At 38.3% G+C, this 26740-nt stretch overlaps 1 non-coding gene across 1 annotated transcript; it reads left to right on the top strand.

Moving 5' to 3' along the window:
• Window positions 1–4371: 4371 nt before the first annotated feature.
• TRNAR-UCG (transfer RNA arginine (anticodon UCG)) lies at window positions 4372–4445 on the top strand. Its single transcript has one exon. It is a non-coding gene; the product is annotated as a tRNA-Arg (tRNA).
• Window positions 4446–26740: the final 22295 nt, after the last annotated feature.

Below are 26740 nucleotides of genomic sequence, written 5' to 3' on the forward strand. Positions count from 1 at the left end.
TTAGGCTTTCTTTATTGTTCCAAAACTCTCGGTCTTCACCACATAATAGACTTTGATTTCAACTCTCAATGGGCTCAAATATTATCACAAAGAAGGCTTGAACTTCACCATCAAAATGGGCCTAGACTTCATCATAGAACATGCTTGGACTTTATCTTAGATAAGCTCAGACTTCACAAATTCCATAGAGATGGTGTTCCACTAGAGGCTTGTTCAAGTCTTGACCTAGTCACCATAGGGTTTCAAGGCAAGCTATAAAATGAGAAGAGTTATCATTTACTGTGGGTGGAGAGAGCCAATAGATTACCTCCAACTCGCATGAAAGCTATTCTTCTCGGTCAAACACCTCAGCCTCTATGATGGCACCATCTATAGGGATACCCATGATCTAGTATACATCCTCTAGTGTAGGTGTCATCTTTCCCCACGGGAACACAAATGTCACTACTAAATGAAGCGAGTATTTAAGACATTTGTTTAAGATGAAATAATCATTTTGTCTTAAAATTATCATTTCGTCTTAACCATTTATTCCTATTCAATTATTTTATTTTGATATTTTTAATTATTTTAAAGTAAAATGACCTTGTGCGTGTAACTAAACCTCTATGTGTAACAACTCCGAAATAAAAACATGTAATTAATTAGATTAATCATGCGATTTATAATCAACATGCAATTTATCAACTAATTAACATAAAGTTTCAAAAGATATGAGTAGAGACAACTTACCTGTGGAACGCTAGTTGAACGCTAGTTGAATTCTACTAACTACAACAAAGTCTTGGGGACGACTCTCCACCCAACCGTAGGCTCAATTGCACAAAATCAACGTACTACTGCCAGAGTATCCTTTGTCTCATAACACTATTCTCCAAGAGAATGGATGATGGAATCATGGCTTGATAGAATGCCTCTCATCTTCCTCACCATCTATTAAATAGAGAAAACCTTGGAAGGGGATAGCTTTACTGATTTTTACTGCTTTCTTGTTTTATTTCTTTTGTTTTTACTTTTTGATAGCTTTACTGATTTTTACTATTTTTCTGTTTATTTTTATTTATTTTTATTTAGAGCATGTAATTAATTTATTAATTTATTATTATTTATTATTTATTTACTATTACTATTTTTTATTTAGTGTTTATCAACTAATTAACATTAAATTTCAAAAGATATGAGTAGAGACAACTTATCTATGGAACACTAGTTGAACGCTAGTTGAATTGTCCACCCAACCGTAGGCTCAATTGCACAAAATCTTGCTACAACTGACCACCCCCGAGCCCTCAATCAACGTACTACTACCAGGGTATCCTTTGTCTCATAACAATATTCTCCAAGAGAATGGATGATGGAATGCCTCTCATCTTCCTCACCATCTATTACATAGAGCAAACCTTGGAAGGGGATAGATTTACTGTTTTTTACTGCTTTCTTGTTTTATTTCTTTTGTTTTTACTTTTTGATAGCTTTACTAATTTTTACTATTTTTCTGTTTATTTATATTTATATTTATTTAGAGCATGTAATTAATTTATTATTATTTTTTATTTATTTACTATTACTATTTTTTATTTATTTAATATTATATTATATTATTTATTATTTATTATTTTTATTATCTATTATTTATTATTAAGGGACATTACATACTCCCCCACTTTAAGGAACTTCGTCCCGAAGTTAAGTTGAATTATTTAACAATTTATTTTGTTATTATTACTTCATGTTTTCCCTACACCCTCTGTTGATCTAGTATAACCAACAGGCATCGAAAGTTTTCACAACACCTGGGAAATATCAAGGAATCTCTCTCCTTTTTCCCACTTGCGGAACCAGGCATAAGCCTCCCCGGTCTGTATCCTAGTCCAAGGCTGGCCCCAAGGCTCACGCCTGACTCAAACCTCATCTCCCGCAAGGCAGGCATCCGGTACGGTACTCAATGACTTCAGGCATCTTGCAAGGATGGCCCACTCCCTCCACAACTACTAAGGCCCACAGACCTAGGCATCGAAGTCCTTACACCCCCCTCAGACTTCGGCATCACAATCCAGTAATGGGCACCTAGTCTAGAACATCAGGTACTTGGCCTCCTCAAGATGGTCCCATAGCCCTTCAAGAGCTATCCATCAAGAGCTACACAAGACAAAGGAACCACTGGCATATGTAGTGTTGATTGAGTTTGTACCCAACCCATATGGTGTTACTTATTCTCCCTCATGCGTATGGGCTCGCACGAGATCATTAAATAAACCGGCCCTCTCGGCTCATTTGTGGAGTCATGTCAATCATCACACCTCAACATGCAACCAATGCATTAGCTATACCATCATAGTATCATAGAAAATAATCCACATGCCAATCCTTGCATTTCATCATGATAACATAACATCATTGTTAATCATCACATTTTAAATAGTAAAGTACTACATACTTGTGCATATCGAAAAATCAACATACGATTACCACATAAAGTACCCTCATAAATTATAACATCAACATATCAGCATAAAAAACACATCATCACATAATAAATGAACCACATGTCAATATACCTCAACATGACATCATAATCCCTATGCATATCATATTCATCATAAACATACAACATCATTATCATAACAAAATAAATAAATAAGCACCACATATGCATCATTACCCTCTCGTTAGAATTATGTCCAATTACCACATACCATCACACCATGAAACATCATCACAACATTATACTTCAACATTTATATGTTGACATAACAATAACTAGAACCGTAACCTCATACATAATACCATAGTGTATCAATATAATTTTAAACAATATGATTAACTTGCTACATGAATGTCAATTACAAAATTTCAACCACCCACAAAATCATATTTTAAATTAATAATATATTCATGCAAAAGCAAAAGTAATACAAGAAAATTGATACACTTCAACCTTTCCTTTTGGAGTAATAACCACTATTAAACTTTCAACCTTTCACTTTTGCAATAACCATGATTAAGCTTTGACTTTAGACTTCCTTAATTCTTAATATATTTTAGAATGATTAAACTCATTAAATTAACCCTTACCAACTCACATATAAAACTAACTTAAATTTACTTAAAATTATTCAACCATAATACAACCTTTTCTTAAACATTTATATTTCACCACCACTTCATTTATGGCTTCCAACAACTTTTCATTAATAATTATATCTCAATACATAAAAATATATTTCAAATCTAACTTAAAAATAACCCCACTTATTAATTCATAAACAAAATTATTGATATATTATTTTCGGACATACATCATGTCAAACTCCTTGGTTAAAATAAAAGAATCATAGAAAATCACAACGAATTTTAGTAATCTAGGGATAAGAGTGAATCTCTAACAACTTTATGATCTTTTCATCACTGTGTGGAGAAGAATAAGATTAAGGAGAAAATCGAACAAAAACAATGGAGTTGGAATCGAATTGTTGTGGGCACTAAAAGTCGTGGTTTTGTTGAGTCTGTTTTTGATGCTTATGGCGGTTTTGCTTCAGCGTTTGGAAGTACTTTGGACTTTGAATGTTCGTTAACCAAATTCTCTTGGTGGGGAATTGCATATGTGCTGTTGGAAGTGCAGATGTCCTGTTCATTGATGTTTTTTGAAATAATAGAGGAGGGAAGGTTTGATATGGAGCTTACTGCAAACTGAATTCAAGGTTTTAAGCAGCAGCATTCAAACATCAGAGAGAATGCATTCTTTTCATTCAAATTAAATTCTACGCAGCATAGTAGGTACTTACCGTGCACCTTGTTGGTTGACGCAGAGGCTGCAAAATGGTGAATTCATCAGAACTCCTCAGGTATGAAACATTTTCTCATACACTATCTTGGGTTGTAAGAGATTTTAGAGTAGCTTGAACAAACAAGGAACAATTACATATTTTTAGCACTTTGGACAGTCAACCTAACAGTCGAATTCAATTAAAGTCATTATTGACTCCCATAGAGCCTCACTGAAATGCAAAATGTGAGGAATTTCAGCTACCGACGTCGCACTCCTTTGCAATTTATTATTGGCAGAGGTATTAGTTTTATCGCAGGGGTGTCTGCCGTTACCGTTAATTGTAAGAAGAGAAAAATCCAAATGGTGCCAGAGGTATGCACGCTAAGCTTTTTCACAGGTCTAACAACAATTGATAGCGGGGGCCAAATGAAAGATGTCTTGGATATCTTGGGCTCCATAGAAGAACCTCGGATTAATGCAGATTTTGACTTATATGAGCATTTATTAAAGAAGTATGTGAACAGAAAGGATCCTGTTAAGGGCAAGTGCCTCCATGGTCACATAATTAAACCTGGATTTGATTCGGATGCAAGTATAGGAAAGGCCGCATAGCGTAGTGGATTAGCGCGTTTGACTTCGGATCTATAGGTCGTGGGTTCGACTCCCACTGTGGCCTAGCTCTAAACTAGAGAGCTGGGCTACGGGTGGGTTGACCGGGATTTGGTATCTTATGCCAGATTTGATGCTTAATGCACAAATATGACTCTTCCTTCCTCATGGCTTTGTGCTTGATGTGTTGGGATCCGGTGTTTAGCTTGTGGAATTGGTTGCATATATATATATTTATTATTATGATAAATAAGATAAATATATAATATAATACTAGGGACCTCCTCCCTCATGTTGGGATTCGGTGTTTAGCTCGTGGAATTGGTTATATATTTATTATTATGATTATATATTTATTATTATGATAAATAAGATAAATATATAATATAATACTAGGGACCTCCTCCCTCATGTTGGGATTCGGTGTTTAGCTCGTGGAATTGGTTTGAGATATATCGGTGTTTAGCTCGTGGAATTGGTTTTATATATATATATATATGCAGATTTGATGCTTAATGCACAAATATGACTCTTCCTTCCTCATGGCTTTGTGCTTGATGTGTTGGGATCCGGTGTTTAGCTTGTGGAATTGGTTCCATATATATATATTTATTATTATGATAAATAAGATAAATATATAATATAATACTAGGGACCTTGGTTTGATATATATATATATATATATGCAGATTTGATGCTTAATGCACAAATAAGACTCTTCCTTCCTCATGGCTTTGTGCTTGATGTGTTGGGATCGGGTGTTTAGCTTGTGGAATTGGTTCCATATATATATATTTATTATTATGATAAATAAGATAAATATATAATATAATACTAGGGACCTCCTCCCTCATGTTGGGATTCGGTGTTTAGCTCGTGGAATTGGTTTGAGATATATCGGTGTTTAGCTCGTGGAATTGGTTTTATATATATATATATATATATATAGATATATATATATATTATTAGTATGATAAATAAGATAAATATATAATATAATATTAGGGACCAAAATCATCATTACCGAAAGCAAAGATTTCGAGAAGCAATGTTATATCTTCTTATAGCAAAGAATGTGATTAACAATCTGAAGCATCTCTGTCACTACCATTTAGATTTTTACTGGCTCTAAACTAGAGCGCTGGGCTACAGTTGGGTTGATCAGGATTTGGTATGTTATGCATATTTGACGCTTAATGCACAAATATGACTCTTCCTCCCTCATGGCTTGGTACTTGATGTGTTGGGATTTGGTGTTTAACTCGTGGACTTGGTTATATATATATGATAAATACTTATATAATAGTAGGGACCAAAATCATCACTGAAAGCAAAGATTTCGAGAAGCAGTGTTATATTTTCTTATAACAAGGAATGTGATTAAGAATCTGAAGCATCTTTGTGACTATCATCTAGATTTTTACTTGAAAGGAGGATGAATTACACGATGAAGCCAATTTTTCTATCCTAAAAGGAAAACTATCTGAGACTCTGGACAGAATTGAATGAGAAGTCCAAAGATAACATAAGCACCTCTTTAAAGCATGACTGTAATATTCCCTTTCAAGTGGATAGAATCATTAGGATGTGACTGTAATTTTTTTTAAAATCATTTAGATCGAAGTTTTCTACACTAAAATGTCTATAGGCCGTAAGAGTTGAACCTAAGCTCTGATACCATATGTAACAGCCCCGAAATAAAAACATGTAATTAATTAGATTAATCATGTAATTTATAATCAACACGCAATTTATCAACTAATTAACATTAAATTTCAAAAGATATGAGTAGAGACAACTTACCTGTGGAACGCTAGTTGAATTCTGCTAACTGCAACAAAGTCTTGGGGACGACTCTCCACCCAACCGTAGGCTCAATTGCACAAAATCTTGCTACAACTGGCCACCCTCGAGCCCTCAATCAACGTACTACTGCTAGGGTATCCTTTGTCTCATAACACTATTCTCCAAGAGAATGGATGATGGAATCATGGAATGATGGAATGTCTCTCATCTTCCTCACCATCTATTAAATAGAGCAACCCTTGGAAGGGAATATCTTTACTGATTTTTACTGCTTTCTTGTTTTATTTCTTTTGTTTTTACTTTTTTATAGCTTTACTAATTTTTACTATTTTTCTATTTATATTTATTTATATTTATTTAGAGCATGTAATTAATTTATTATTATTTATTATTTATTTACTATTACTATTTTTTATTTTTTATTTATTGTTTATTTAATATTATATTATATTATTTATTATTTATTATTAAGGGACATTACACTATGCACTGTGTGGATTCGATCTTTGTGTGACTCTTGCATCTAGAGGAGGATATATGTGGAAAGTGAGCCCTAAATCTACTCTCAATGTATTTAGGCCAAGTAGCGTGATGGAAATATTGGGGATTCACCCTCGATGTATCCAGGATAAGCAACATGATTGATAGATTAGGGATTCGACCTCCATATTTCAACATTGATGTTCTCATGGTCGATATCTATGATAAATTCATCGAAAATGAGTGCAAGCTATTGAATATCACCAAGGAGAGCACAAGGCTTGAACAAAAGATCGTTTCCATGATTTTAAGTGGCAAAGGGAATGAATTGAAGCCCAATCCTTTCAATTTCATTGATGTTGGGGGACATCACACCTATGTTGCCACTATGGAGAAGACAAAGTTTGGCTACCACGAATGGCAATGGAACATGCATATAATTAGTTATAATGAGGAAAAGAATTTTCACATTGAGTACATTTATGTCAATGATTTCCATTGCCTTAGGGAAGATGAAAATGTGAGGCTAAGAAGGATACCCATAATTCAGTTTTGAATGAGTAGATGGAGAAGGTTGATGAGGTCAATGCTTGGATTTTGTGTAGAAACATTCATCTGGAATCCAAGCATTGAATTTAAATTTTTATTTAGGCCATGGATGTCTAGTAAGGGTTTATATATATCATGGGTTTGTTTATTGGGGTTTATTTCAAGTATGTCTACTAGGGTTTCAATTGGAAGATGCTTTAGATGGAAATGCTCAATGGAAATTGTTAAATAAAAGAAACCATGCTACTTAAACCCTTGTGGTTTAAGTATTTTCCTATGTTTGCAATCTTCATTATCTTCGTTGAACCTAAGGAGGAGGACATGGAGAGAGTGTGTATTAAAGGTAATGTACAATGATGTTTCATCAGCATGGATAGGATTTCTTAAGATGCAGATATGATGGACGTTGAGGATAAGGTTGAGGTTGATGATTTGTAGGATATACCACTAAATAATCAATGCGTTATTTCTAGAGTGGAAGCCCCTTAAATTCAATCTCAGGATGCCACATCTTCTCCAAATGCTGGTATGTATGATTGTATATCATTTTTTATATTATTAGGCTTTAAAATTAATGACATGTCTAATAATTCAATTCCATGGCCAGTTCGGTTCAAGAGAGCATTGTACAACAAAAATTTGTTGTGGAGAAAATTATCTGGTTAAAACTATTGACATTCAAAGTTTTGAATCCAGTTTCAGCAAAAAATCCATACCCTCTCTATGGCCCTAGCAAATCTTTCTGTAACTTTTATCCTTAAACTACCAGTTTTAATGGCCCACCTTAGCTGGAATACTTATGTTCTTTTAGACCTAGTGAGACTCGGGATTGGTTAATTCTAATTTGAAGTAGCATGCATTCTTCTATCCTGAAATTGGCCTCTTTTTAAGTCAAAATATTAGCAGTGCCACATTGTTTAAAAGGCTTGTGCCCTTGCTTACACGTACTCCTACACTAACATCCAATTGCGCTCCTGCAACACTCCCCTATCAAAAACTTGAGCCATCTGACCCTGCTGCTCTATTCAACCTTAAATCACTGAAAACAAAGAAATCGGTTCAATTTTCAAAACAACGATTTTAACAAAAGCTACCTTTAATAATTTGAGAAGCATGCGCACATAAATACATGTGGGAGTTGTTGAAAATAGATCATGCTCCACCCATGTATGACATTGTTGATGTCTCCTTTGGGCAAAGAATTGTAATGTTACTGATATTGTTGATGTTGCCTTTGGGAAGATCATTGTAATGTTACTGACATAGGAGAAGAAACCATGTTCTTTGATTTTATTACTAAATTCTAAGGAGGTGTACATGCTCTACCTCCCTCTTGAACCCATAACATGTGATGAGGAAGCACATGTTGTTAACCATAATCCCACTCAAACTGTTTGAGATTGCTACTATGAACAAATGGGAAGATGCCATCAAATAGGAAAAAAAAAGTATGCAAAAAATATACAATATCCCTTCTTCAAGAGTTAAAACAATGCAAAAACTTGAAAAATATGTTTCAACATGCAAGATGCACGCAACTCCTCTACAAGTTTGGGAGTGTTTGGTCAAAAAGCCTAAATAACAACATGTACTACCCAAGCTACTCACAAAATGCAATTGTGTGAAGAAAGATTGCAAAACCCCCTTTTTAAAATCATGTTTTCATTTTTTTCCCATAGTTAATCATGAATGTGTTGTTTTCAATATTTTGGTTGGTTCCTAAGATGGTTCTATTGTTGGTTTTTGGGATATTTTCCTACACTACAATGTTTCCTATTAGAGCCTCGATGTAACAACATAAACCTTTTTCTCCCCAAGCTTGCACATTGCCTAGCCAAGGTATAGTGAGAAACATTGGAGTATGGTCAAATATCCCAAAAACTAGCAATAGAACCATCTTAAAAACAAACCACTAAAATCACTGGGCACGATGAAGAGAACCAAAATGAAAGAACCTTTCGTCATCTCAAAATGAGGTATAATATTAAATTATTAATGGAATTGGTTGGTGGTGCAATAGGTACACTAGAGAGTGAGGTGTCCAACATCCCACTTTTCATCCTTTATGTTATGCCAAATTTCACTAATAGTGGTAAATGAGTTAAGTATATTGCACATGTCTAAAACTACCTTGATTCCTTTCCTATGTTTTAGGGCCATTGCACTCCTTTTCCAGTAAGATTTCATATTTAAACTCTTATCTTACTCACTTTATACTTGCTAAGTTTGATGCTTTGTGGATATATTTTCTGGATGTCAGTAGCATTATTCTAATGTCCGCCCATATTTATTTAGTGTGAGAAAATAAACAAGATACAATTACCACACTGCTTCCAACTTAAAAGTTTCAATTACTTCTTCACTTATTATAGCGAAACTAATCTTCTTCCATCATATCTATCACAACTTATCTCCATTTTGCTGGTTCTTGATCAAGTATCTTATCCAAGAATTTGATTATAGTTCTCAACCACTTGACTATAATAATAATTCATGCTAGTGGTTTGTGCCAATTTCTTTACTATGGTAACCATTCTTTCCTTGGCTCCCTTTATTGAAAGATACTTTAGCGCAAAATTTCACTAATTTCCCTCATCAATTTGGGATTTATTTCCAGGTAATTGTTGGTATAATTTCATTGGACTTATTTATACCTAAGGTATACTATTAACAAAAAAGTTTCTTTTTGTCACCACTGTCAATATCTACCATATCAGTTACTAATGTTTAGTTTGGTGAAAGGATTCCAACCAATACCACCAATCACCCATGATTGACTCATATATTTTGTAATCATGTTCTATATCCCCATGAAATTTGAACAAAAGTTATCCTTAAATATGCTCAAATGGCTTCCTTTGGTATATCAATATTATATATTACAAGGTTCTTGATTTCTTCTCTCTTTTTATCAAAAACATGCAATGCATTCATTACGTTGAATGTGTTTATTTACAATGTTGCTATATCTTAGATCCTTTTACAGCTTGCTTCCCATTTGCGAATAGGGTTCAAAATTTTTATGTTATCATCCACGATTTCCTTCACTCATTCTTTCAACAAGGTTCTCAATTAATGATCTAGTATATGTGCAATATATCTAGTATTACAGTTAAAAGTTACTTATTTTAACGTTAGTAGTACTTTTAACCCATTTCTTAACCAAAATCCTTATAAATATCATTCTTAAGAATATCACTCTTATACACTACATATCAAAATAATTCTTTTATAAATTAACAAAAATAATATCGCAGCTACTACATGAAGCCATATTATAGATAATCCCAAACTTCTAAGAATGTTTCACATACAATACCCATCTTCCTTCTGAAGCGTATCCATAGAGTACGAAATGCCATTTTACTTTGTTTATTCAATATTGTTCCTCTGATTGTTGATGCATATGCTTTATCATCGTTCTATATTCATAAACTTACCTGATTATCCAATAGTGATGGGATGTGTTTTAATTAATTAAGATGTATTTCCAAATAGATATTTCAAACAATTGTTTGTTCTCGTAGGCGCTCACTAAGTCATTCTTTATAGGTAAACGTGCCCTCAACAATAAGTCAACCACTACTTGGATAACTTAACTCATGTCATGGAATTACTTCAATGCACTCCTGATATGAATTTTCGCTTCTCTTTCCCCTAATTAGGCCACAGTGTTGAACCCTTCAGCTATGATACCACTTGTCACATCCATTGGCTAACAAAAGATTATTTTACTTGCAATACTTACACAGCTCAAATTCTTTAACCATATATATATATATATATATATATATATATATATATATATATTTAGTTTAATCTAAATATATATATGTACATATTATTTTGACAAAATCCTTTAGAGTTTTGTTTAGTACTTGACCTTAACCATTAAAGGTATAAGGAATTAATCGATGGTTTGTTAATTAGAATGGTTTGATTATGCATATGTATATAGTTTTATGTTCATGCGAATGGTTGACTAACTTGTTCATATGTCGTGGCATCCAGCTATAACTCATTACTATTACACATTTCTTTGTGAAAGGTATAATGTGTGGATTATACTTTTTTCCTAATAATATTTGTAGGTGGCTCTAATTATAGTTATCTCGAAGATTACACAAATTGTTGATCGGTGTTGAAGCTATTGTTTTCCACTCTATACTTGTAATAAAATTAACCCTTATGTCCTCATTTTGCATTCTTCGACGAATTCGTGGCTAGTGTTATCACCCCAAGAAACTCACCTAGGTTGTATATCAGTGATGCTCGGGAACATTACAAGTTCAACAAAATGTTGGACAAAATGATGGATGAATGAAGCAAATTCTGCATATTCAAGCCAGATAACCACTTCTACTATGATTGACCCCAGACATGGGTGAACACCCCCAGACTACAAGGCTTTTAACCACCAATTACTCACAATTTGAGGATAAGGTGATAATGGAGAAGACTGACCACACCAGCAGATGCATAGGACCCTGTGATGGCCGACTGCAACTAGTTAAAAGGTCTGTAAATTCTATTATCTAACACACAGACAGGATGACAGCTCTCTATGCATTAAAGCAACAGAAACCTGCATACATGTTCAATGATACAACTAAATTATAACACAAAGGTGGGATGACATCCCCCCTGATGCTAAATATTCACAGCACATGAACAAATGTAAAGCAGACACAACTTGGAACAAGAAGAAGAAGTGGAAAGTGAGCAATTGACAGAAAAAGAAGCTTGTATTAATTGGAAATGAAGACCAGACGTTGCAGGTGACAAAGTAGTTACAGTCTCCAGAAGTTGAACCTTACAATAGAGTCCCCCTTCATCTAACACTCATCAAACTGTTACATCGTGTGTCTGGGTATATATAGAATCTGTTTACAAAATTGCTCTGCTAGGCTATGCGTGGAGGGATCATAAATGATCACCAACGACATTTACAATATGAAATGGGCCTCTGATTCAATCTGAATGTTTTAATCAAAAAATCGGCCTTCCCTAATATTCTGAAGTCCTTCCGTGGCAGCTGGAGTGAATTATGAGTTAAGTTCCATGCTTGATAAATTCTCCTCACTGCTCGAGGTCATCCTGCTTCCTTCACGGCCATGCTGTTGATTAAATGCGGTTGTTGAAGCTTTAACTGTGCAAGTACAGGCAGCTTTACTTCTTCCTTCTCCAGCAGCAGACATCAGTCGGGAGTAAATACAGTATGGCGAAGGCATGTATAGGACGAGAACACATAATGGCCATTAGATCCACGGCTGAACGGTGGAGATCACATCGGAAAAAGCTATCGGGAGGTGGTGAGGATGGAGCAGCTGGGGCCGTCAGATTGAATGAACGAGCGGTGGAGATGGGTTTAAGGGAGAGGTGATATGCGATTGCAATCAGATCGCATCGCAATATCGCATCGGGGAAGCAACAAAAGGTGGAGACCTAACACGCATGGGTGCGATCTGCGATAGCAATCATATCGCATCGCAATATCGCAGCGACAGGAGACAAGGAGAAAAAGGAGGGAGCAGGGATGGATGCGATATGCGATATGATCGCATCGAAAAGAGAAAAAACAAGTGTAGAGGGGTTAAGGGAGTGTAAGGAGTTTTGAAGGAAAAGGCGAAGAAGGAAGGAGGAGAAGATTGCTCCAAGCACCCTTTCAGCACAAACCAACCATTAGACCTAAATCTGACCTTTAAGCACTGAAGTTTATAGCAGAGCTAACACTGGCTCCTTCTGGGGATGAGATCCTCCCTGCAAGGTCTCAAGAACCTGCAGACCAATGCCTTCATGCAAAAATAGCTAAAAAAACGCTTTCCTAGTGTCCATTGGGCATGGAGTCAACTAAGCCCACAACAGGAAACTGTAAAAGAACTTTATTACAATCATTCAAGCTTGAAACTTAAAACTTCAAAAACTGCCCATCTGCTGGGCCATCAAAATTGTTGTCTGTCATCTGGTTCATCATATATTAGCAAGATAGGATTTATTTGATCCTCCACCTCAAACAACTTAGGACATTTGAGCTTAGTAGGTAGATAGGGATCAACTTTCATCTCCCTATTATGTATTTTCCTCCTTGGATGTTCTTTAGAGGAGCCTTTGTACACCTGCTGGATAATCATGGCTGCCGTGTACCTATTTTTTTCTTCTATGGCTTGCACAATAAATATGACTGGTATACCAATATTTTCATGTGCAAGGGACACAAAAACCTTTCCTACTCCGGAATCTTTCTTTGAACAATCCTCATCTAAGGAGGAGTCCCAACACTGTGCATCATTTTCCTCTGTCATCTGATAAGCTGCTGCTTCATGCTGTGTAGAGTCCAACTAAGCAGGTTTCATAATATCAAGACTGAATTGATCAGTTTCAGCCTTGAGCCTTGAATCATGTTCTGCTTCAGTGTTCAGGGAGCAGCTTAAAGGGCTTGTCATTTGAGTAGACAGAGAGATGAAAGATGATGGAAAACTTTCCTCTCCCTCACTGATCACTGGACTGGGGATGACTACAGGTTGGAAAATATGCAGATCTCCATAGCCATGGAGAGGTGTGCTGACTTCAGGCTCAGATTGTTGGAAGAGGCAGGTGCTTGCTGCAAGCTGCCATTGTTGGCCAACTTGTTGTTCTGCAGCTACAACGAATTGTCGAGCAACGCTCTTGGCCAATGCCTCTTCATAGGCAGCTCTGGTTAGGAAAGGAGCACCTTCCAAACCAGAGACCTCCTCCTCCTCAGGATACACTTCTTTCATGACTATATTTTGGCAAAGGGTCTTCACCCCTTTATCTTCGTTTGCATCCTTGCTTCTCTGCAAAACCTGAAACTGCTCTTGTGCTCCTCTATATGGGTTTGAGGTTGAAAGAGAAAAGTCACAAGGAGCTCCTGCTTCTTCAGAGTACTGCTCAGCTTCTAATCTGGAAACTTCAGAGGCCAAAAACTCAATCATCCTGGCCATTTCGTCTATCCTATGATCTGAGGATGATGAGAGACCATCTCTTAGAAGTTTCCCAAACTCAGTATGCTCATAGAGTAGATCCTCTTTGTCCCGACTACAACCAGTTAAATGGTCTGTAAATTCTATTATCTAACACACAGACAGGATGACAACTCTCTATGCATTAAAGCAACAGAAACCTGCGTACATGTTCAATGATACAGCTAAATTCTAACACAAAGGTGGGATGACAGCCCCCCTGATGCTAAATATTCACAGCACATGAACAAATGTAAAGCAGGCACAACCTGCAACAAGAAGAAGAAGTGGAAAATGATCAATTGATAGCAAAAGAAACCTGTATTAATTGGGAATGAAGACCAGACGCTGCAGGTCACAAAGTAGTTACAGTCTCCAGAATTTGAACCTTACAACAGAGTCCCCCTTCATCTAACACTCATCAAACTGTTACATCGTGTGTCTGGGTATATATAGAATCTATTTACAAAATTGCTCTGCTAGGCTATGCATGGAGGGATCATAAATGATCACCCACCACATTTACAATATGAAATGGGCCTCTGATTCAATCTGAATGTTTTAATAAACAAATAGACCTTTTCTGATATTCTGAAGTCCTTCCCTGGCAGTTGGAGTGAATTATGAGTTAAGTTACATGCCTGATAAATGCTCCTCACTGCTCAAGGTCATCTTGCTTCCTTCTCAGCCATGCTGTTGATTAAATGCGGTTGTCGAAGCTTTAACTGTACAAGTACAAGCAACTTTCCTTCTTTCTTCTCCGGAAGCAGAGATCAGTCGGGAGTAAATACAATATGGCGGAGGTGTGTATAGGACGAGAACACATAATGGCCATCAGATCCATGGCTGAATGGTGGAGATCACATCGAAAGAAGCTTTTGGGAGGTGGTGAGGATGGAGCAGCCAGGGCCGTCAGATCAAATGAACGAACGGTGGAGATTGGTTTGAGGGAGAGGCGATATGCGATTGCGATCAGATCGCATCGCAATATCGCACTGGGGAAGCAACAAAAGGCGGAGACCTAACACGCATGGGTGAGATCTGCGATAGCGATCATATCTCATCGCAATATCGCAGCGGTAGGAGACAAGGAGCGAAAGGAGGCAACGGGGATGGATGCGATATGCGATATGATCACATCGCAAAGAGGAAAAATAAAGGTAGAGGGGTTAAGGGAGTGTAAGGAGGTTTGAAGGAAAAGGGGAAGAAGGAAGGAGGAGAAGATTTCTCCAAGCACCCTTTCAACACAAACCAACCATTAGACTTGAATTTGACCTTTAAGCATTGAAGTTTATAGCAGAGCTAATAGCTATTATGTGTTATTGATGGGTGGAACAATGTATTTTGTAGATCTTCCTATGTCTTAATCGAATGACTCAGAATGTCTAGGGTTAATTATGGGTGTAACCACCACCCCCAACCCTGCCACAATCATGTGATTCTCGCCTCTTGTGCCTTAGATAACACTAAGCACTAGGGTTTTTGAACCCTGGTAATTGTACGCAAAATATTTTCTTTACTCCAAGGCCATGGTGTCATTAGGCAAGGTATTGAGTCTGAAATTGAAGTTAGTCATTTATGTTTTTTTCCTTTATTGTTAAATATTTAGGGTTAACATTACCCTCGATCCTATGCGTAGGGAGTTTGAGATAGTGTTATGCAAAGGAGAAAACTTCTTCCACTCCTTTATGATTCGAAGTTTACAGGAGTTATTGTCATCAACTCTTGGTGTCAGGTTCTTGATGGAAGTTTCTAAGGTATTTTTTTGTCTTTCAAGTGTGTATTACAACTAACACATATATATTTTTTGTCGTTTCCCTTGATTTCATGCTAACGCATTTAGGTTTTATTATTTATAGGTGGAAGAGTATGAAGGTGTCCTATCTAAAGGTAAATTTTAAGGTTCACCCTTTTTCTTCTTCTTCTTCTCCGATGACTTAAATCCCTCCTTGTTTATGTTTTCTAACTACTAACTTCATGTGATGACCAGGCTTAAGGCTATAGTGTGCTCTTATCTTGTAGAATTTGGAATTTTTTACTCCCTCAGTTCGGTTAGTCCTTCCAGGTTTTCATAAATGCATTCTTTTACTCTTTGATGATACAGGGCTTGTTACGATGTCAGTTGACACCCAATTGAAGGGCCCTTTGTTAATCACACGATAGTTCTTTATTTTCTTTGTTTTCAAGTAACAGTAGGGCCTGAACCTCTTATGGAATTTGTGACGATAATATGTAATTAGGGTTTGAATTATCATAGTACCAATAGCAGTTAAAACTCAGGTTGCTTATTGAACATTTTTTTGTGGACTTAAGTTTAGATACTACTATATAATTCATCAATGTTAAGGGTATTTGGTACCTAGAAGTATTTCCATAATCCATCTTGAAATTATGGGACCATTATTTGTTTTTCTCTATTAATATATCATAAAAAGGAACTCTATTCTCATTCTGTGATTTATTTGGCAGAAATATCTTCGTTTAATTGCTTAATCGGTAGGAATACTTAAGATTTTTAATGATATTTTTTTCTTAACTTTCTTAATTAGATGGTCGTTAATAATGTTATTTCCTCTTTGGCTAATGAGGTGTATAGTTATGTAGAATAATTTCTTTGGTATATTACTGAAGGATTGAATGTCTTAACCTAAGATTGCAAATATTTGTTTCTGGTAAAATTACCAATTTCTATTGTACGTGTCTCAGTCCCGCGACTTCCTATGAGGCTATTGGAAACGACCTTACCTCAGGGGCTAACCTGGGTCTTAGGAATTTACTTCCGATTGTCTCTCATACTGACAGAGATATGTTACAGATGTTTGTGTGTCCTAACTAGTTCTTTAGTGGTGCACATTATGCTTGTCTTTTACAGAACTAATTATTATTGTGCCAACAATCCTATCAGTCCCCCCGTTATCTTTAGTTGGGATTTTTTGGTACCTCTAATTACTTAGTGATATTCATGTGTATGTGTGTGTGTGTGTATATTCTCCGTCGACTATTATCTACAAGGAACCAACATGTTCCTTACTAGGTTCATGACCTAGTCCTATTTTGTGGAAGGGTTAAACTATAATAGTTTAACCTATTTTTACAATTCAATTCTCATATAACCATTAATAGGTGTCTTTCGTGTATTCACTCAAAACTTCAAATGCTTTATTTATTTACAGAGAATGTCATTAAATTCCACATCATACACTGACAAAAATTTCAAATACAACCGAACATTCACAATGGCAACTTCATTTTGAAAATGATCTTGTTAGCACAAAAAAACTCAACTTTCATTATATGTAGAACAAATGTATGTATAGAAAGAAATAATGCACTTATTTTTTCTAGCTTAGATAATCTAGGAATTCAATTGGGAGAAAGACAACTCCTCCTTACCAATGAGAATGGAAATCACGTCCAATTCTCCCCCCGGGCATTTTTAATTTCTAGAACAACAAATGAATAGTGACCTAGCAAGGTCTCTTCTTAGGAATCAAAACTTCTTAGTCCACCCAAGAACTCATAGAGCCACAAGTTTGTCTTAGGGCTTCAACTAGATCTTAATCCAGCTCAAGAATACCCTGCTCGCATCATCTTACCTCACCTTAAGAATGTCTTGTTCAAGGTTTTTCCATTTCTTCATCTTTCTTCCAAGATGCCTCTAGCTTCCTCCTTCTTCCTTACTTCCTTACTTGGCTTCTTTTCCCATTGAGATGTTTTATCTCTAGGGAGAGGGGAAATAACTCCTCTAGTTATCTAGTAAATGAAAATTTTCATCTAGGGTCTTTTCCAATGAATTTGAAGACTTTTCATAACTACTTTTATATAAAATTAAAATAAACATTAAATATTAAAATTTCCTACCAAGCTTTCCACATAGCCCATTATTTACCAAGCCTTTGTGTTATAGCTCCAAATCCCACTCTTATGGTTTGTGATGCTGCACTCATGGCCTAGGGCAACCCCTCCTTCCAGACCTGGTCCAAAAATTTAAAAAACAGTGTTTTATTCCCTATACGCGACATTGCCCTGAGTTAAACGCGTGTACACGCGGGTCTGTGTATACCCAACCCGCGTGTATGTATTAAAACACTTAAAAAAATATATAATTCCTTATTTTCGGGCGGAAATCGCGGGTTTTACCTGCTGGATCACCTGTTAGTGCCCGTGGGCCAACTGTTCCCAACCAACTCCTAACTAAAAAACTACTTTGGAGATGGTATAAAAAGACATCAAAGGGAAGGCCAAAGGGAGAGAGAAATGAGAGCAAGATTATTATGCTGAGATTTCCCCCTTAGACCAGGTCTGAAGTCCTTGGTGCTTTCTGCACCTCCCCCATTTTGCATAGGAAACCCTTGTTTCCATGTGTATTGGTGATCATTCATCCTTGATATCATCATTGAGTAAGACTTGGAAGGAGCTCTTGTTGGAGGCTTGAGGCTGGAACGAATCTGGGAGGAAGCTATGCTTGGAGCCTGCTGAAGGTGTTCAGGTGATATCTTTCCGTTATATGTACTTTATTTGCCTTCATATATAAAGAAACACGTCTTTGTTCCCGAAACAATCTTTCTTTATGCTTATGAGATTCTTGTTTTGAATTCTTATGCAAGTGGTTACTTAAAGATTTTTATAACTAACTTTATAGCATAAAGATGGTTTATACATAAGTATTTGTACATGTACTATTGTGTTCTTTGATTTGTTTGTCTTGCAGGTCAAAGCAAGAAGAAGGGAACTCCAAGAAGGGTTTGGACCCTAAAGGCCTTATCGAACGTAGGACCTTAGGTACGTACCCTTAACATTAGAATTTGCTTAAAAGTAAAAATGATGGCTGTGTGTATGTTTCTTTGAATAAACAATTTTCAGTCTGGTAGAGTCTTAGCCCAAAGGACCCTAGGGGTACTTTCCCTTCAACCAGAATTGGCGACTCCGCTGGGGACAACACTCTTGTTGTTCCTAGTTTGGGTAGTCTTCAAGCCAATCAAGGCTCAGCCCCTCTGTTTGTTGGCTCTGACTGTCTGATCTGTCCTTGAACTCCAAGCTTTTCCAGTTTTTTCAGTCTGTGTTTTTTATTTTTCTTGAAAGAATTCAGATACGCTCTTTTTCTGGATTACAGAAGCGTATATACGCAAGTTGCACTAAGTGAACCCGCGTATACGCATGTTTCCTTAGTTACAGTCGCGTGTACACGCATTCTGCACATAATTGCAGGCGCGTATATGACATAATTTTCAAGATTTATAAATTTTCTTTTTGCTGAATGTTTGTTTGGTGGTTTGGGTCAGTTTCAAGCAGTCATTTTCCAGTAACAATCCTCTGTATAATAGGGGGCATCTTGTTCTGAACTCTCTCTAATCATAAGGAGTTTTAGTCTTGTTTTCGTTGATTGCAAGCGTCATTGATTTTTGACACACAAGATTTCTGTTTAGAAATCTTGATTGCTCTGTTTCGGCAGAGTAGGAAGATTGGGTTCAATCTTTGTGTCCATTTTGCTTTCATGGCACTTTTGTTTGCTTAACGAAATCATTCTTGTGACCATTTGCTCCTTCGTTTCGGGAAAGTTGTTTGTTATCATTTTCTTGAAACTTGTCTTTTGATCTTTTAGACTTTCATTGCTACTTTTGATTGTCAAAAGCGATTTCAAACACATTTATTTTTGTTGAGTTTTCATCATTTGAAAGGTGTCGATTCAAAAAAGTGTTTGGTTGCCTATTTATCAATCTTTGGTGTCAGTATTTTTGAGAGCTTTCCTTTGAAAAAGACTTTTTGGTTTGATTGAAAGAAAATCTTTTGAAAGTTTTTGAGTTTCGCTTTCTTAAACTTGCTTTTCATTTCATTTCCTTTTTTTCGAAGTGAAAGTGCTTTGTTTTTATCTTAGAACTTGTTTTTATTGTTTGGACGAAATGATTGGTAACACATCATCTTCTATCTAAGCATTTTAGTGGCAAGACAAAATTTGGTAAAGTAGCAACTTTCCTTCTTTGTTTTTAGAGTAGTCTTTGAATCTTGCATCCACATATAGTTCTTGCATTAGGATAAGATTTTCATCTCTTTTTAGGCATATTTAGTTTTGTTAGTTTTCGTGAGTGTGGAGTCTGAAAAGAAAAAGAAAATTTGTTTATATTACAAGTACCTCTGAACCTCATAGAAATTGCTCTTCATCGAAAACAAAAAGTGCATGTGCATGTAGCTAAGTTTTATTAATTTCTTTTGCGTCCATAAAAACACCACAAGTTTCATCTCCATTACCTTGTGACTTAAAGAACAGCCTAATAAAATCAAGCGCTTAATTAAAATCCACTAGAACTTTTTTGTTTTAGTTATTACACCAACAAGTTTAGGATTTTAGGGCCTTGGATTAGGCGAGTGGAGAGTTAACTCTCCAAGGCCACATAAAACGTCAAACATAAGAGTCTGATTAACGAGAGTAAATCCAATAGCGTTAGGAAGACCAGGAAAGCTCCGGATCTGGGAGTTAAGCATGAGGGTCTGTGAAGACAGGGAAGAGAGATACCCCCTCTCCTACTTGTCCGAACTTACCTCACGACTGTTCCACCTGGCTTTTGCGACGATTTGGTACCCATAGTTGCCTCTCCTAGGGATCTGCATAGGTGGCTGCGGAGGGGAATCCCGTGGCACCTGAGGTCGACTTTGCATCACTCTCGACAGTACTACTGGAGGGCACCCTTGCAAAGCTTGGGGGCTTGCACCGGCGCAGGCTGTTGTTAGGAGGTCAGCGTAACTTCCTCTGATACCTTCGCTGATAGGACTAGGCCCTCATCATCCCAGACTATCTTCGGAAGGCCCTTTGATTCACTTTCTCGTATTTTGGTGTCCGGTCCTAATCACCCGGAGCGGAAATACTTGGAAGTTGTTTGACTGGCTATATCTTTAGGAACTTTATAGTGTGTGCTCTGTGCTCCTAGTCGGCTTAGCTTTTAATTTTTTGAGTCTTTAGTTAGATCATAACAAGAAATTCAAAGTGGCTGACCGGTCTCCAAGACGGTCTCCAAGACTTCGTGGTCTCTCGCCACCTAGTTTAGAGCCTTCTCCTAGAAGGCGCAGAGGGGATACTACCAGTGGGGTCCGTCCCACGCCGGTTGACGCATAGGGGATTGATCCTCCTCTCGGGGATATTAGCGGCCAAGCAAGGCCTGGCACTTCTAAGCAAGAGAGGGACACTCCAGTCCTTTCTCGAGTTCGCTTTCAAGCAGAGAATAACGTAGAGGTAGAAGAAATTTCAGAATCATTAGTGGTTCCAAATTCTCCTCTACCATCTAGTTATCCAGACGTATTGCAATACGTTGGGACTCCGTCACATAAACCATCGAGTCCATGTTATGCTACGCGATTACCATTTATGATCACTACTGGAAGCATGGCTTCTATGAGTGCTGCGACTATGCAAACCCCAACATCCGTGCAAGGGGGAGGAACCATTTCCATCCCCTCCGCTTCCTTGTTCGGATCTTTTGCTAGCACGTCTTTAATTGGGTCTACCTCCATTCCGTCTACGAGTGGAAATGCCCAAACCAATGCTTTTAGTACTGGTTCCTTCCTTTTTGGCACCCAATCACAGGGTATTCCGTCGGTTCCTCTTAGTGCCGCTACGTCCATGATGGGCGGATCGGCTTCATTCCAGGGTTTTCCTTTCGGAAGTGGTCATATACCACATTCCAACCCAACGGTAAGATCCATGCCTTTTTCTTCAATAGGACAAAGCAGAAATCCTTTCCAAGGTTGGAATAACCCTGGGGTTAGTAGTGCAGGAACTGCGAATCCATTTATCGGCCAACAAGGAAGTAGGCCGTATTCCACGATTAGCATGTTTCAAAGCATTCCTCCCCTTGCTTCGGCTTGGAACCCATATCAGGGGTTATCAACTCCTTACCATTCTTTAGGAGGAAACTTTGCAGGCTATGGAGGTTATACGACAGGAGTTGGTCAAACTCCGAATTTTGCTTGGCCACAAGGCTTGCCTTTTGGTTCAGCCGGTTCTACTGGTCACTTCGGGCAGCCTGGTGCCTCCCAAATCCCAGGACAATCTTTTCAGAACATTGGGAGTTCTGCCCAGCCTGGGTGGAATCCCCTAGGTCCTCCTAGGCTTCCGTTTCTGGCAACGTTAAACTTGCCAGATCTCACTAAGCTAACGAACGACCCAATCAGGTATAATCCGGCCTGGCCTCCAGTCCCAACCAAACTCCCTTCAGACATTCCAAAATTCGAAGGAAAGAGTGGTGAAGATCCGGGCGATCATGTAACCACATTCCATTTGTGGTGCTCATCCAACTCCTCATCGAGGATTCGATTAGGTTGAGACTCTTTCAGCGCACCTTGACTGGTAATGCGGCTAAATGGTACATAGAGTTGCCAGGGGGCAGCTTTACATCGTTCGCTGACTTAGCTAATATCTTCTTAAATCACTTCTAGTTGCCTGTCCGCTATGATGCCGGAACTGAACTTCTGGCCACCTTTCGCCAGGATAAGGCAACCCACATTTCTGATCACATTCAGGAATGGAGACGGAGAAAGAGGCTCATCAAAGCTGAAATCCCTCCGGAGTACCATCTAGAGTGGTTTTTGAAGTCTTTGCAACCTGAGATCTCCAAGGATGTCTCCATGTCTGGGGTCTATTCTGAGGAGCAAGCCATTTTCAGGGCCCAGCAGTTAGAACTGATTTACTCTCAGTCTGGGATCCTCCAAAAGTACTTGCCAGATGCTCCTGGATTTAAGGTTGATTTAGCTAAGCCAAAGCCAGGTCCGCACGCAGACGGTATCATTGGGTCTGTAGACACATCTACAGTGAACTTGTTGAATCAATTGCAGCAGTTGTCTTTGCAAACTGCTTCTAACAACCAAGTCACATTGTCTAATCCTTCCGCTTCCCAAAATTCTTCCATTAACGCCGTCCAATCCGATAACCCCAAAGGAAATCAAAATTCCAACGGGAAAAAGAAAGGACGTGCTAAGAAGAAGAATTCGGATGGGAAGCCCGATGCAAATAAATCCGGCAACAACGCTGGTGGTGGTAAAGGTGAGTCGAGAAAGAAAGTTAAGTTCCCTGGCAAGTTATGCAGTGGGGACCATCTAACTCATCTCTGCCCTAGAATTGAAGACGCTCAACGCTTGTTAGGACAGAAAGGGACTTCTAGTTCACAAGCTGTGTTGACTAACCCGTTTCCCAAAGGGCAGCAACTTCTTGCTGGCGCGAACTCGAATCCTGGGACCTCCTCAAGGGGAAACCAGGAAGGGGAAAAAGCATCAAATGTTTTTATGATGGGTTCAAATGTTAACGTGACTACTCGGTCACGTGATTATGGTGAAGCTGAAACATCTAAGGATAAAACTGTTCTCGAAGGTAATGACATTCATATTGAGCAACCTCCTGTTGAGACTATACCTAGGATATCGAAAGGTTCCGCCAAATGCACGACGATTAACCCTAATGCTAGGGCCACCCAAAATTACTCCATTGTGGAGGATTTGGCTCAAAGCCCATGTGCTATGTCCGCTTTGGAGGTTCTCCAGTCGTGTCCATCTCAGAGAAGTGCTTTACTCTCCGCCATTGGAGCAGTCGATCCAGCTAACTCTTTAGTGCTCTCTTTTGACATGTCAAATGTCAAAAAGAGACTCCCTCATCACATGGCTTTTCAGATAAAGTCTACATACCGGAAAATCAATATTTTTCGCACCGTTATAGATGAAGGAGCTTCCACATGTGTCATGTCCATGTCATGTTGGAAGGCTATTGGTTCACCTTCGGCTGTTCCTTCACCAACCGTCTTAACTGCATTTGATGGTCATTCTCACAAGCCGTATGGGATTATCCCGGCCTTTCCTATATGTGTTGGAGGGAAGGTCGTTAATATCGAAGTTGAAGTCGTACATGCTAACCTAGACTATAATCTCCTATTAGGAAGGAACTGGGTGTATGAGATGGAAGCCGTTGTATCAACTCTGTTTCGTGTCATTTGCTTTCCTCATGAGGGGAAAATTGTTAAGGTTGATCAATTGGACTATTCTCCAAACGATCCTCAAGCAACCTCCGACTCTACTATTCCTTTGGTGGATAACCCTCGCCCCCCGACTGAGAATTTAGGAGTAGGGATGTATTCCTCATTGATGGGTACGTTTGATCTTCCCTCTGCTTTTGCAAGAATCAATGCTATTTCATCATCCAAGGAGTCTTCTCGAGAAGAGTTTTTTTGAACTCATTATTTTTCTGACCCTTGGACCTTGCCTTCACCTACCACCACATTAGTTGAAGGACAAGTGAATGGAATGGCGTTTCCTATATCTGCAGCTGAGCTTAGATATCAATGTATCGTAGACTCTACAGATAACCATTCTACTCCTTTTTCTGAAGAGGAGTTAGATGGTCATGTGGCCCCCGCTTGGAGCTTTGATTCTAACTCTGCCTTGGACTGCTTAGATTCGGTTCTACCTTCTGAAGAAGCAATCCTCGAAGTAATGATGGATATAGATCGACCTTGGGAAGACTTACCCCATCATTCATATTTTCTTCCTCCATTGCAGGAAGTGGAATCTAGATTCTCCGAGCTCGTTGATAGTGATGTTTGTACGGTGTCGAACCCTTTGGCTCCAACACACGTACGTGCCGAAGGAAATATGTCGGTAATCTCAAAAACGATACCTATAAACATCTCTAAGGATCCTAACATCATCGAGAATATCTTCATCGGAATTGAGTGTTCCCCTGAAGAAATTCAAATTTATACCAACCTATTCAAGGAATATCGTGATGTATTTGCTTAGTCTTATGAGGAAATGCCCGGCATTGATCCTTCTATAGTCCAACATGAGATCAAGACATACGAAAACACAAAACCGATTCGTCAAAGGCTGCGGCCGGTTAACCCTAGGAAAGCAGCGGCTATCAAAGCTAAGGTTGAGAAGCTGCTAAGGGCGGGTTTTATATACCCTGTTCCTCTTACGGATTGGGTCTCGAATCCAGTCCCTGTGGACAAAAAGCAAGGAACAATCCGCGTATGCATCGATTTTAGGGACTTAAACAAGGCTTGTCCAAAAGTCAATTACCCCACGCCATTCATTGATCAGATTATCGACGAGTGTGCGGGTAATGAAATTTTTTCCTTCATGGATGGTTTTTCGGGTTATAATCAAATCTCTATTCGTCTTGAAGACCAACATAAGACAACCTTCATATGTCCTTGGGCTACCTTTGCATATCAAAAGATGCCTTTTGGTCTTAAAAATGCTGGAGCCACTTTTCAGCGGGCCATGTCATACGCTTTCCACGACATCAAACATGTCATCGAGGCATACTTAAATGATCTCGCTGCTCGCTCTCGAAAGAGAACTGATCATCTGAGTCACCTTCGATTAGTCTTTGAGCGATGTCATTTCTATAAAATACGGTTGAATCCCAATAAATGTGTTTTCACGGTTACATCCGGTCGGCTGTTAGGGTTTATTGTGTCCAATGAAGGGATTCGGGTTGATCCCTTCAAGGTTGAGGCAATAGTTCAGTTGCCTCCCCCGTCCTCAATCCGTCAACTTCAAAGTCTTCAAGGGAAGGCTAATTTCTTAAGACGGTTTATAGCAAACTATGCCGAGATCACTAAAGGGTTCATGCGTTTGCTACGAAAAGGAGTTCCATTTGTATGGGACGACTTTGCGCAGCGGTTGTTTGATGCAAAAAGGCATTAGTCTCCGCCCCGCTTTTGAGTCCACCGGATTATGGTAGAGACTTCCTTTTATATCTCGCTACAGGAGAATCTACCATTGGTATGGTTCTAGTTCAGGAAGACGATGCTCTTGTTGAGCACGTAATTTATTATTTGAGCCGAGGCTTAATAGGCCCTGAACTCCGCTATTCTCCGGTTGAGAAGTTGGCCTTGGCAGCTGTCCATGCTGTCCAGAGGCTCCGTCATTATATTTTGCTACGCAAAACTTTTGTCTTAGCGGTGGTCAATCCATTCCAATTTGTCCTCAGTAGGCGAGTGATTGGGGGAAAATATAATAGATGGATAGTCATTTTACAAGAATTCGACCTCGAGTTCTTGTCAGCCAAGGCTAAGAAATCAATGGTCTTCGCGGAGCTAATTTCTGAGCTTCCTTGTGGAGAGGATATTGTTTATGAGGAAAGTTTACCCGACGAACATATATTCCTCATCTCTTCACAAGACCCTTGGTATGGAGATATCATTGTTTATCTCAAGACTTCGAAGTTTCCCTCTACTTTCTCCAAGGATGAACGTCGCAAATTACGTCACCTAGCTAAAAACTATGTTATCATTGGTGACACATTATACCGTCAAGGGGTTGATTCAATTCTTCGACGTTGTTTAACCTTAGAGGAAGCGGAGTCTATTCTTAATGACTGCCACAATGGAGCTTGTGGTGGTCATCTATCAGGGCTTGCTACAGCCCAGCGCATCTTACGTGCCGGCTATTTTTGGCCTTCACTTTTTAAAGACTGTGTGGAAGCGGTAAAACGCTGTCACCCGTGTCAAATTTTCACTCGCAAGATGCGTGCGCATCCAGCTCCCCTTTTTCCCGTGGTCAC

The sequence above is a fragment of the Pinus tabuliformis genome, chromosome 1_2, assembly GCF_031772625.1.
Source record: "Pinus tabuliformis cultivar Carrire ecotype Pingquan chromosome 1_2, CPIR1, whole genome shotgun sequence".
NCBI lineage: Eukaryota > Viridiplantae > Streptophyta > Pinopsida > Pinales > Pinaceae > Pinus > Pinus tabuliformis.